The sequence below is a fragment of the Morone saxatilis genome, unplaced genomic scaffold (genome assembly GCF_004916995.1).
Source record: "Morone saxatilis isolate NCDOM2014 unplaced genomic scaffold, NCSU_SB_2.0 Contig22, whole genome shotgun sequence".
NCBI lineage: Eukaryota > Metazoa > Chordata > Actinopteri > Moronidae > Morone > Morone saxatilis.
Window position 1 is genome coordinate 13,896,000 of NW_023339785.1, and position 14,058 is coordinate 13,910,057.

General features: G+C 38.9%; 1 protein-coding gene across 1 annotated transcript in view; it reads left to right on the forward strand.

The window, feature by feature from the left end:
- The first annotated feature begins 13,614 nt into the window (after positions 1 to 13,614).
- slc43a1a (solute carrier family 43 member 1a) overlaps positions 13,615 to 14,058 on the forward strand; it is a 23,139-nt gene continuing 22,695 nt past the window's right edge. Inside the window, exon 1 of the mRNA XM_035669626.1 lies at positions 13,615 to 13,813. The gene's annotated coding sequence lies outside the window, so the exon portion shown is untranslated. The remainder of the gene's footprint in view (positions 13,814 to 14,058) is intronic.

Sequence of the window (14,058 nt, forward strand, 5' to 3'; positions counted from 1 at the left end):
TGGGAAAGCAAAATACAGAGAAACACAGTAAAACAGACACAGAGCTTGAAATAAGGGTAAAGAATGGGACTTATTTTTCCTTGACGTCATATGAGATTATTATTTGGAGCTTGGGTGCTATTTGTTTTCTATTAGACAGACTTGTCATTTTTAACAAGGAAGGGTGACTGAAAAGTAGACAATTGAACTGTACCACAGAGATGCTCGGATACAGTTGTTTCATAATCTGCCGCAGCTACAGTTACCAAGAAAGTCACTTTATTATTTTCTCATAGTTTAACATGAATGTGTAACAAGTTGTGTTTATTTGTTTCAGATCCCACAAGTAGAAGCGAGGTGGAGCGCTTCAAGGTAGCTTCAAACATGCATTGATTATTGTTTTTGGGGTCTCTGTAAGGCAGCGCAACAAGCTATAAACACAACATTGACATATTATCACCTGATAAAGTTGATTTGGTGAACATGTTTGTTGAATGTAGCAGACAGAGAACAACATTTGTTCTTTTCGAGTCAAGTTTCTATATTATTTGAAGTCCAATATTCACTCCTCTTTTAGCTCTATTTGTGGTCTCCACCAACTCCTGAGCGAAATAACTAACTCTTCAGTTTCTAAATGCTTCACCAGCTATAGTCTCTAACTGTATCTGTCTGCTGTTTGGTGATGGGCAGGGAGCGTACATGTTTATCAGAGCTTTTTCACTAAAGGCAACAGCCAGCTGTGGCTGATGTGACTGTGGATAGACTGAGTCAAAATACTAAAGTTGCGGGCCACAGAAACTACAACAATGAGCTGGAATATGCAAAAAGGACCCGCAGGGCTGCGGGGACATAGTCATTTGATTCATTGTTAATATGAAAATATTTGTTAGAGCAGCTTTAAGTGTTCAGTTTCAGCCGTTCAACTAAAGACAAAAGTATTGATACCTGCACACACCAAGGCAGGATATGAAGCCTGCCATCATAACCTCCGCCCGGCTGCGTCCTTGATCTCTCTCCAAGAGTTTATGTATTTTGCATATCTCTGAAGTTTCAGCATGGTAAATGGATTTAACAGCACACAATTTAAGGACTGTCTCCGCGCAAAGGCCTTAATTTTTTTGCATTTGGTTGTAAGGATAAAAAGTGATGGTAGTACATACGACATATATGCTAACATTTCTGCATTCTTGTTCTTAGTGGATCCCCACTCTGTTGCTCTTCCTGAGATTTCTGTTTTTTTTCCTCCTGCTTAAGTTTTTGTGGGGGAGTTTTTTGTGTTTGATGACATCCTGTTGTTGTTTGATTTTGTGCTATATAAAACTGAATTTAATTGACTTGTAAAGTTATTAAATAAGGAATGGAAAAATTCAGCCTGAGAAACATTTGGAAGCCCAGTGAGGCCCTCGCTGTGTCACATATGATTCCAATAAGGGTCAAAGTTTAAAGTTGACTCAATCACTGTGGATTTGAACCTAGCGATGAGGTCGTGGTCTCCTTGAATCTTGAATCTGCTTCGCCCTCTCAAGCCTTCTTCGAAGTCACAACCTTTCTACAAAAGAGCTGAAGTTTTTTTTTTTTTAATGCTTTCTCTCTGCCACAACTCTGGAAAAAAAACTGCAAAGAAAAGACAAGAATCCAACTGCGGCTGTTCAGACTGTAAATACAGAAACGTGATGAGTGTAAAGAATGGTGAGAAGGGGATTCAGGGTTAAACGCAAAATCAAGAACTCAAAAGCATCTACCATGAACATATATTTTCCTAACCTGCATGGGACCCATCTTTGCTTCTCCCTCACTAAAGCTCTTGGTGGAGTTTCATTAAAGTATGCTTTTAAGTTAATGCAAGATCTTATCACGCATCTCCACTCAGCTCAGATCCTCTCTTTGCCTCTCTCGCTTCATTTGTTATCACTTCTAATCTTCTTCTTCCTTCCACTGTTTCCCACTGCCTCACTCAATCCAACCTCAACCCCCCCACCCCAACCCCCTCACACACACACACCTTGTCACTCCCCCCTCCGTTGTTCCCTGTCTGATTTACTCAGCCTGCTTCAAGGCACTCATTATCTACTTGAAGTTATGGAGTTCCTTAAAAGGCAGAAATAGAAGAAGGGCGAGAGGAGAAGTTTAATACTTGAGGCCTGAGACACTAAGACCTCTTCCATTCTCTCCTCCTCCTTCAATCCATCTTTTGTTTTGCCTTTTACACCCATCCCTCCGTCCACAGTTTGTGTTACACCAGTAGCCCTGTCTCTTTCTCCACTCGCCTTCTTCATGTTTTCTTTCCCTGGCTCATCCATCATGTGCTGTCGCCGGCGGTTGTGACGCTGTCATGTAATTATCTCATATTTATGCGAATATGCTTGTTCTGTACTAGTGCTGCCTTGGTTTTATGCGCACTCAGGGTTCCTTTGACTCCATTCTCCTGGCTTAAAAAGCTTCTTGTCATAATTCAAGCCAGAGGGAGACGTTTGATTGGCCCACAGGCCCAACAGCGCAGCAGGATCTCTTTGATTTTATACGGCTGTCAGTGCTGGCTGTCATTTTCAGACAGCAGGAGTCACCATGGGAAAAAAAAATTATGGATGTGCTAATTACTTTTAGGCACCTATTCGCCTCACAGGGTACAAATGCACCATAAGCAATTTGGAGGATACATTTTATTATTGGTCTTTCAGTAATGTGCACACATACAGTTTCAATTTGAGGAGCCACAGTGGGAGTCTAACCCCTAACCACAGCACCGCTGGTGCCATGCTCTGCCCATTGAGCTTCAGAGCAGGAGCGTGCAGAGAAACAGCAGGGAGGGTAATCACGGGCTACACTCAATGCCCTGAAGGGCTAAATGCCCGTCGAAAGTATAACTCAGGCCACGTTTAACCTGGACTCCATTTTCACATCTTCTTTCAATTCTGACCAAAGTCTTATTTGGTTATAATAAATCTCTGTATATCTTTCTTGCCAGCATGCCTGGCTCCTCACTCAGAAAAACAGCCTCAAAGGCTCCCAGGGCCTGCTTGAGCTAATGATGGATAATGCAAAAAGGTTTAAAGTCAAACGAAAATTTCAATTTTCTTCACTTTTTGTGTAAGGAAATATAAACTATGACACAGTTATTGTGAACATTTTTCCATTTTTCAAAAGAATAAAACACTAGCTGGCGTTTCTCTTTCCAGCAGCTGTCTGACATCGTATGGACAACATTGCAAAGAGACCCAGTGTCAACTTCTCTGGAGCACTACAGACTGGAGCATGCTATAGCCATCTACAGCCTACGAACATTGATAAGAGATGGGTTTTTTTCTCCTTTTTCATATAGCATTGGTTATGTACCATTGGAATTCCTTCCTTTTACATTATTCAACATTTGAGGACCATGTTTTGGTATTTTGGTAGCTTTCTTGTTTCCCACTAGAAATTACTTTTCTTTCATGTTATTTCAACACCTGCTAAGTGCCATTGTCAAGCTCCTGCAGAGGCTACTACAAAGTTTTTTGTTCATCCCATATGATGCAAAGAAAACTGTTTAACTCTTTCATGTGGTGGCCAACCCACAGCACCAGGTAGCTCTAACCTCAGCACTCCATATGTCAGGTACGTTAGCAGGTGAAACCAGATACAAACAGTGTACAGCTCCTTTTAAATTGGCTGAATCAACTGTTAATATTTTATTTAATTTTCTGCCAGTGGCTTTGCAATAGTGTACCAAAACGTTTACTGCTAAGAAGAAATTTTAACTTAATGAAATAAAAATGTATTGAAATGAATTGAATTTTAGTTTGACTTAAAAAATAATCTGTTCCTCACACAGTTGTGTTGTTACCTCAGCCATCATTGTCTCAACAAATGATGCAATGTGCAGCCGTTCGTGTTGAAAACTCATACTTTTGGGGCTGCTTTTGGAGTTGATTTTTGTTAAATCCATTAATCTTACAGGATTGACGGGCCGCACCCTCTTAAGGAAGATGAATGAAGCTCTGCAGTGAAGCAACTGAGATATTGGGCAGAATCGGCGTAATGAAGAATAATGGGAAGATACATTCCAAGTTGGACAAGGCAAGAGTTATGTGGCTTCAGAACTGAGAGGCAATAGAAAAAACTCCTGGAGGGAACAAGAAGCTGGAACCAAGGAGATGTGTCAAAAAGATGTATTCATGCTTTGTTTATGTGTTTGAGGAGAGCACTGGATTACATTAAGGAGAAAGCTCCTGCTCCAAATCTTACCAGGGGGTAAATAACCCCACTGGAAACTGTTTTGTTTCAGCCCACAGTGCTGTTTCCTAAATTATTGGCCAGTAGTTCCAGAGGTTAAATAGATTTCTCTTGTAAAAAGCAGCACCGTGCTGTTTTTATAGGCCTCTGTTGCCCTCCTGTGGCGAGCAGTGAGCGTTACTGTGAGCGGTTCATGACGTCCAGGAGCTGTGAGAGTGTGTTTGACCACCTGTGTGTAGTTTTGAGCTGAGAAGAATGATGTGTTATGTTCTTCTGCTAATGGAATCACGGGATTAGATATGTTTTATGTTTCAGGTACCGTGAGACTCGTGCGCTCCCCTGCCAACCCACCAACCGTCCCTGCATTAATGAAAATTAAGACCACATTGAGTTTGAGTGTGTGTGTGTATGTGCATTCACTGATTGCTGTCTGGACCTTATTTAAGTAGAAACAGATTGAAGAATGATAATTAGGTCTAATAAGATGGAATTTCCCTAACTATGTCAAACAGCAGCCGCATCACAGGGCTGTTTTTAAAGAGGCTTCAGGTCAATTGGAACCACACACACACACACAGGCAGAAAAAGTAATACGAGGCTTATGATAACTCTTTCTCCTCTTATCTTCATATTAAAAATGTTTTTAAATGTACAAATAATTTGGGTTCTGCAACATATTTCATGCATGCTAAATATAAATTTAAGGCAATTCTTGTCTAACTTTTCATCAGAAACGAATACAAATATTTCCAAAAATGTCTAATTAAGCCTCTAAATGTAAGCCACAGCCAGTTGGCTTAGTATGGCATAAAGACTGGAAACGGTGGAGAAAGCTAATTTGGCTCTGTCTGAAGGTTACACAAGATTACAACCAGCACCTCTAAAACTCACTAATTAAAGGTCCATTTAGAAGGATCTATTGGCAGAAATGGAATAGAATATTTGTATGTATGTTTTCATTAATGTGTAAATATTCAAGTGAATTGTTGTTTTTGTTACCTTAGAATAAAACATAACGTTAACGTATCCAAACACCAAGACTGAAAGCAGGGGAAACAGTTAGCCTGCCTCTGTCCAAAAGTAGGAAAATCACCTCTAAAGCTCACTAATTAGTGAAGTGTGAAAGTGTAAAAAAAACAGGATTCTGTGTTTTACAGGGTTTTGGGCCAGACTGTTTCTTGGCTGGGGTTGCCAGGTAACCCTCATAGAGTTTGGGAAGGTACTGCTGAAGAAATTATCACACATCCACTTGTAAAATAGCAAATTGTCATTTTTAATTTTTGGTTTTTGTACATATGTAAAAAATAAGATATAACGCGTTCAATCAAAACTTTAGAGAACAGAGTCAGGCTAACTTTTCTCTTGTTTCTGGTCTTTATGCGAAAGACTAAAGATCTCATTTAAATGTAAACTTCACCTCATTTTCTCACATTGGTCAGATCAGTGGGAGACATGAAAATATCACTTATTATATTACTGATGCCTCTTTTAAAATTGTTAATGCATAGACTTGTTCCTCAACTTTTCTATCAGCTATCCTGTTGGATTTGGAGACCTGGCATTACACATCTGAGAAACTTTGGCCTTTACCATGAGAGAAAAGACATCATACACAGGCTTTAAAATCACGTCATGATCAAACGCAATCCCTCAATATCTCCAGTGGGACGATGTTGACGCCTGTCAGTCTGGAAATTCTTCCAAAGTCATTCCAAAAGCTCCAGGACGCCACTGAATCCCAGCCAGCTACATACCATACAAGTGGAGAAAGTCTGAGACAGTAGTGAATCTTCCAAGAAGTCATCGTCCTGCCAAAATATCTCCAAGAGCAAAGTATAAAAATCACAAAGGAAGTCAAAAAGAAACACGTTTCAGCATCCAGGGATCTGCAAGCTTCTTTTGTCCTTGGCTTCGGTCAGCATTCATGAGTCCACCATCAAAAAGAAGCAGGAGAAAAATGAGATTCATGGCAGGGTACCAAGACAGAAACCACAGCTCACTAGGAAGAAAAAATGAATGCTTGTCCGAGGTTTGCCAAAAAGCACCTAGATGATCCTTAAGAGTGAAAACCTTTTGGCAAACACACATACGGTAGGGTCCTTACAAAATCCCTGCTGTTCATGACAGGACAAATAGTGCATTTATATTGAGAGATATATTCATAGTCACACATATAGTAGACCACATTATTGTTGTTGCTGCATTGTCAGTGCATCTGGATTCATCAGGGTTTGATTAAGCTTCTTTGTCCATGAAGCCAATCAGAAGGTCTGCAAATTGTCTTATCAAAAGCAGAAGTTTTGGAATGAATCTGGACTTTAAATAGTTCAGTTATTTTTGTCCCTTGTTGTCAGAACTGATGTTTTTCTAAAGCAGTAATTAGAAAAGCAAAACTATTTGCAATCAGTTGGCTATCACAGCTCCTGGGGAAATGGGCCTTTTTCACAGCAGATATTTGACAGGTATTACTAATGACATTAACAATGACTCCTTTCTATTCAGGTGTCCTGGTAGGCCTGACAGTGAGACCTTTTGCACAGCAGATGTTTTTGCATCTCAGAGAAAGCGCAGCATTCACATTGTATTGGAGACAGATTTTTCTGAAAGCTCTGATATGTCCGACTTGGCACAGAAGGAACAGAAAATCTGACCAATATGGAGGCCTCATATCTTTTTAATGTAATTAAACGCACATTAAACGCATAATTATGTTGTTATATTATCAATGCCCAGTATTTTAATCCCCACTCAACTAACTTTATAATCACGCAATCATCTTGCTCTTCAGTCTTGTGCATGCTGGCTCACTGTCATTGCTTGCTGGGACATTTGATGGTACAGAGTCATTGTTAACAGAATTTCTTTCACCTGTGCTTTTTCCTGTTTTGACAAGTCAAAATGTCTGCTGTGAAAAAGGGTTTACTATATCCAGTGAAATGTTGGAAACTATGTTTGAAACCACAAACGTCTCTTGGGTTGAATCAGTTCTGACTTTAAGAGGAGGTCAAAGTGCCGCAGTGAGAGGAATTCTCACTGTGAGAAGGATCAGTTTCTTTCTAAATGTGATAACTACTTTCTGAGTTTTAGGGTTTTGTGTTATTTCCCAGAATCAAGGGTTTTTTTGGCTGCCTGTCCAAAACAACGTGTAATATAAAATGTTTATCCACATTTTTTTGCACTCCACCATCAAATACACACCTTCTTGCACAGACATGATGGAAACCCCCTCCTGTCACTGTGCATTTGTTTTCAACAACCCATTCAACCATAACACACAGTAAATCTTTATGCAAAGCAGCTTTTTTTCTCAGATCTCACAGTCTGTATAAGGAACATCTTTGAAACAACTTGACAGATGAGAAAAGCAGAGACAAATAGAAGAAGTCCCGGCTGAGATAAGGGAGCCAATATTGTTGTTAGACTGTGAGTGTATATTGTTCATCATTATTAGATCATGAATATGTCCTCCAAGGTTTTGATCCTGGGTTTCTGTGTCAGTCCTGCCCTCCTGAGAAATTAAACATGTCTCTCAAATGTACAAATTTGATTAACTAAATCCTGGGGTGTTTTTTCTTTTGACAGATGGACTTCATAGTGTAGTCTTGATGATCTACCAAGTTAAAGTTATAGTTTAAAACTTAATCTGTTAATAGATTCTGCTCTTTATTTATCTGTATTGTGTATGTCAGACGTCTGCATCAACCATCTTGATCTTCAGTCTCACATGAGGCAGTGAGGACAACACACCTGGGAAGGACATGTCTTCTCAGGGGCAATCACTTCACTTACATGAGAATCTCTCTCTCTCTCTCTCTCCTCTCTCTCTCTCTCTCCCTCTCTCCTCTTCTTTTATATATTAAATATATATAATATATATATATAGCCTTCCTCCCTTGGTTCTCCCTTTTGACCCCCATCCATGTTGTGCATGTGAGTCCTGTAAGTTCAATTCCTTAAATAATATTTGATTTACTTTTATACACTAACAAAGACCACGCAAACAGATTATAGAAAAAGTTTATTCCACGTTATAATTAAATGTGAATTCTGTGGAGAAAAAGTTTAAAGGACGGAGGAAAAGGATGAATCGATGAGTAAGGGTCGAGGGATGAGGAGAAGGGGTCGAGGGATGAGGGATGAGGGGGTATGGGAAGGATGGGTGAGGATTGATAGAAAGGGAGGAAGACTGGTTAGGTAGGTGGATGGAGGGAGAAGTTCGGCGAAATGGTCAGAGGGAACAGAGTGGGTGCTGAGACGCTGAGTGGGGGAGCCGTCTCTTTATCTCTTCGAGAGCCCCAGTGGTTCCTGTATTTGGATAAGAGAGGGAGAGAAATAAATAAAAGGGGTTAGGGAGGGAGGATGTAGAAAATGAGTCAAGGAGTGAGGGAACAGATAAGGTGTGCTTAAGTATGTTTTGAGTGGAAATGAGGTGAGTTCGGGGCGTGGTGTTTGTTCTCAAACCTAGTTATAAAACTTAATTTATTGCACACAATTTCTTTAGATTTTTATATCTTATGTTAATCATTTGGTTGAGTTTAAACCACACATGCAAACTAAAGGAATAAAGGAATCTATAAAGAAATTAAAATAAAATAAATCCGCTCTGCTTTTTAAACTTGGACTTCTGCTTCATCTACTGTATGTCATTAGCCTTTAGGTTTAGAATATAACAGTGTAAATAATTTGCAAATTACACAATACAATATATTTACACCTCACTTTTTAATTTGAAGTATTGTTGGAGTTGTTCACTTTTGAACTTTTATCATTATCTCTACAAACTGTTCAAATAAGCATCAATTAAGAGATTTTAGTTTACTTTAATTTGTATGTATTTCCAAGGGGTTGAAAATATTTTTTCATCTGTCTGACGTATTTATTTGTACATTTTTTGAATAATCCTTTGCAATACTCAACCGCTTGAAGATTAATTATTAAGATACTGCAGGGCTCTCTGGGTCCTCTATAAAGGAGTCTCTGAACCTTTCTCCACTCAACTAAACCCTCATTTTAGAAAGTTCTCACACTTTTGGTTGCTGAAATAGACAAACTGGAGTCCAGACACAGTCATGCTAACATGAAAATTCATCTATGAATAAGACAAAACATTTTCTATTTATTCAGAGTTTGCCTGTCACTCATAGTTTAGTTGGAAAAGAATCAATGTGTCTTTTCTATGTCTGTAGATGCAGACAGTACCAGTTTGTGGCAGTAAATTAGAGGCTTTGATAGCCCACTTTAATGTGTTAAAACAGTGCACTAATAGGTGTAATAGGATGTAGAGACAACCTACGATTGACGCCCAATTTTTTACAGCATTTGGACCCCCTAACTGTTTGAAATAAACAGTTCTCAGTGTCTTCATGGTTGTGTTTTTGTTACCTTTCAAATTAGCCATTTTTATCTACAGGGTGAGCTGGTCCTCTTCTGAGGAGGCCACTGTGTTGAACCACCATGTTTCTACAGTAGACAATACAAACACTGCCTATAAATAGAACATTTTGCATTTTTTACAGCCTCCTTCACATCTGGAAGGGGAGGGTGAGGCGAGCTGTTTACAATCCGCAACTACACCGCTAGATGCAACTAAATCCTACACACTGATCCTTTAATTACATTTTATTCCCTTGTGTTTATTCTGATTGTGACGACTATTAACTAATTAATTACATACGTCATACAGAGTGTTGCTTTGGCCTGTAGGGTGACAGTGAGCAGATAAATCCAGAATCAATCTCACTGAACTGTCCACCAAGTCCAGTATGAAGCTATACTGACCTTTGACCTCGTTGTGATTTAGAAAAAAAGGCCACGAAACCATCAACATATTTTCATGAGTAACCTTCATAACAGTTTAACTTTTTTTTCTTGCGGGCTTTTATTGCCTTTATGATAGTGACACTGGAGAGAACAGAAAAGGGCAGAGAGAGGGGATACACGCAGCAAAGTGCCGCAGGTCGGATCGAACCCTTCGCGCGCAGCAAGACTCATCCTCGGTACATGGGTCGCCAGCTCTACGCACTGAGCTAATTGGGCACCCCAGTTTAACTATTTTAATGGAAACGAAAACAAAACCACAACTTTTTTAATCGTATATTGAGTTTTTCATTTAATTGCTGCAACATGGTGAATCATTTAGTCTTTGGGCTTTTCCATGACTTACACAGAGAACCTGTATGAAACCGAATATGCATATTAGGCAATCGTACTGTTAAATACCTCCTTCTCTGCAACCTGACTGTGTCAGATGGTTTGATGGCCTGATGGTTCACACAATGATTTTTAATGATTCCTTTGTCAGTACTACTGCCTGTCCAGCAGGTGGAGCTCTCTATCAGGAGACCAAAATTGGCATCCGTTGCAAATTTTCGTTCCTGAGAATAAAAAAAAAACACAACCTGTAGATGAAAACACTTTAGAATCTCGACAAAACCTGTGCAAAAATGCCCATACAGGTGATTTTTGAGCTGTCATTGATGTGTTCAACAATCAAATATAGCCTGAATGTTTTAATAAACACAAACTATGTAATGATATAAACTAAAGAATGACAAATCTGCAAAATTATAGTGTTGAGAAATTAATTTTGGCACTTGAGCCTAAAGGGGAGGACACCACAACAGCTGTACAATATGATGTAATCTAATATACACGTTGCAGTCAGGCCTCAGAAATTACTGCAGAATTGAATCAATAAACTCTCTGACCATGACAACCATGGACTGCACCTGTAACATCACTCATACATTTCTAAAACTGTGATTTAAAGCCTGGATTTTGGGTTAACTGCTCCATCTTTGTAGTAAGTGGAGTCTGACAAACCAATTTTGGGTAAAAGCTGCAGCCATCACTGCTGAGTGTGACTGGCTGAGCAGCACACAGGCTAAAGTACAGTACATACTAGAGACAATTGGGGGGAAACATATTGACTTCTTATTTCAAAAGGAAATCTTGAACTTGAAAAGCTCTATATGGAGCTAAAGTATATGTGGCCCTCAGTAATTAATATTTCTACAGGTTTCCCCACTGTGAGGTTAGTACAGTAGGACAATTGTTAACCTAGAAATTGACCTCACTTTTACCTCTGTTCACATGGACACTGCAGTTTGCAGGTGGGTTTTTTCCAGGTGTCCACAGCTGGAGAGAGCTCACTGAAATTCCAACAGGATTATTTTATTAAGAAACTGAGACCCAGAGTTCCCAGATTTGCTCCTGCAGCTGGAACAAATGTTTCATGACCAACTGTAAACCAGTGACTCTCAGGAGCCACCTATGGCAAATTGCTGTATGTTTGAAATGGAAACTTCCCTGAACTTCCCTGTAGAGCCCAGCAGGCTGCAGATTTTCTTTTTGTCGCGTGAGAACTGTGAATAAGCAGGACTAATGCTTTTGTATGGAAGCCAGAATTACGAGAAAATTACTGGAGTTCAGCTTTTAATCGAAGAAAGTAATAAAGATGCAAGCTAAATGTTTTGTTCATACAATAAAGATAAGCTGATGATCTGCATGATGTTCAAAATGAAGTTCTCTGCTTGTTGCTTCTCTTTGAAGAACGGCAAGATATTTTATGGTTTATTACCAACTGCCTTTGTTATTTGTGTCTTTATATTAGTTAGCTGAGCAAGTGTGTTTGAAATGGAAATTGGATGTCTTGGAGCCCAGGGGCATTGCTTAAAAATAACCCACTGGTTTCCAAGATGGCGCTAGGTTGTTAAAAAAAATCTTCTGACTGCTGTATAAAAGTACATTTGATTTGATTTCATGAATTTTCATCTTCCGTCTTTTACCCAAGTTTGACCGATTGTGTTTATTGGACCCAAACTGCAAACTGTACGTTAGCTGTGAGCTAGCTATGTTCCTCCATTCTGTCTCCTTTTTCCTCTCGTGTGCGTTCATGAAGCAGATTCACAAACAGGTACAAATTCTTCGCTTAAGTTGAAACTTTTTTAACTCGTGCAGACACATCTTTCATGTTAATAAGCGCTGCCTCTGGTAAATTCACATCTTTCCATTGATTTTGTATGCAACCGCATCTAAAACTGACTTCATGTTCTCCCTAAGCATGCAGTAAGTGTGTCATTATGATGGAAATCTTACGTGTAAAGGGGCCCTGCAAAGTTTTTATGAGTATATCTCCATTACAGTTGTTTTAGAATTAATTTACAGAATAAATGGATTTAAATAGTCAGAACAACTAATAATACACGTAATAAAAACATCAAAAACTCACTTAATAGCAAAGCAAAGAAGACAGGTAACAATGTGGACACGTTTGTCAGGACTCAAAGACACAATTTGCTTTGCTGACTAAAAATTAACACAAACAGAAACTTTGTTTGTTTACAAGAAAACTCCAGGGGGCAACTTTAAATTTCAACGTATAAATTTAGGTTTTGAGTTGGTGTATTTCCCCTGAAATCGGCATGCTGAAGGACAAAATAAAATCTCGAAAAATATTATTCACTTGAGTACATTAATTTAATTTATAGTTAGGAGTTTGGGCAAATGTATAAGATTACAATGAGGAAAAATAAATCATTGTTGCCAGCTCTTTGTATTACTTTCGTACAGACACATTAATGTTGTGTGTCTGCGCTATTAATGACTGATTTTTAGTTTTAATGAAGGTGAATGTCAGAACTGCTCTATAAAATGTGTTTATTGTTGTGTATGAACTGTGCAAAAAAGATAGGTCACAATGGAAGTAGCATGTGGTTTATCTTTTAAACATGATTATCAATTATCACTTTAAAACACTGTGATCAAGTAAACAGGTAGAAACACTGGTGCCATTAAACTAAGGCGTTGTACATCGGTCTCTTCAGAAGAAGAGGCAGCTTTATTGGCAAGTGCTCTGCAGATTGTAAACAAATAGTGCAAAGAAATAAATATTAATATGTAAATTAAGATTTAAAGTACTTAATATACATGAAATGGGTGGTTATGTACAGTATATACATCTCTTTATACAGTGGGCTATATACAGCATGCAGGATATATGAATGGAAGTACATGTTAGAGCACAGTGTGTTTTTTAAACTGTAAGTATATAATTTGTAGGTAAGTGAATGTTTACAGGGTTATTGACTGTTGACATGACAATAACACAGAAGGGTTTGTTTTAGCTGTAATAAAGGTGTACTTGTTTGATAATAATATAGGCTATGAAATATTAGGCTTCAGTTTTGATGAATAACTTATGTTATTTCACCTTTTTTCTTTTGGTAAGCGTCCCCAGGCTGCAGACTACATGGACATTTGCATTGAGTGAGTGTAATCCGGTGAAAAAGACATCCGTCCTTTGGAGAGGCGAATAAAGGCAGCAGAGAGGCGACTTTTAGAAAACTCGGAGGGGGGGAGAGGAGAGGGGGAGGGAATTAGAAGTCAAATTAGTAAGAGTAAAAGAGGGGGAGTCTAATGAAACCGGAGAGAGAAGTGTGGGGATAACCACCAACCCTTCACAGGAAGACAGAAAAGAGGCAGAGAAAGGAAAAAGGCTGAACTGTGCCTGCGAGTCAAAACAGCGGCGACAAACTTTAATCCTCAATTTCTCCACCCAGTGAGCAACAAAAAGGAAACATTTCAAGCATTTTTTCCTCTCAGAAGAAGTCACACAACTCCAGTAAGTAAATGGGATTCCCCTTAAATAGTCACTGTGATTGTGCTGTAAGTTAATAAGTGTAGTATTAGCTGTAATAACGTGCGTAAAGTGTCTGCATGATGCGGAAGCAGGACCAGATGTGGATCTATGCTCACACGTGGCATGAAACTGAAAACTTTGGATACAAAAGGCTTCTGTACACAGTCTGTATTAAACCCGCCAAAATGTGAAGTGAGAAATAATAATCATTGTGTGTGTGTGTGTGT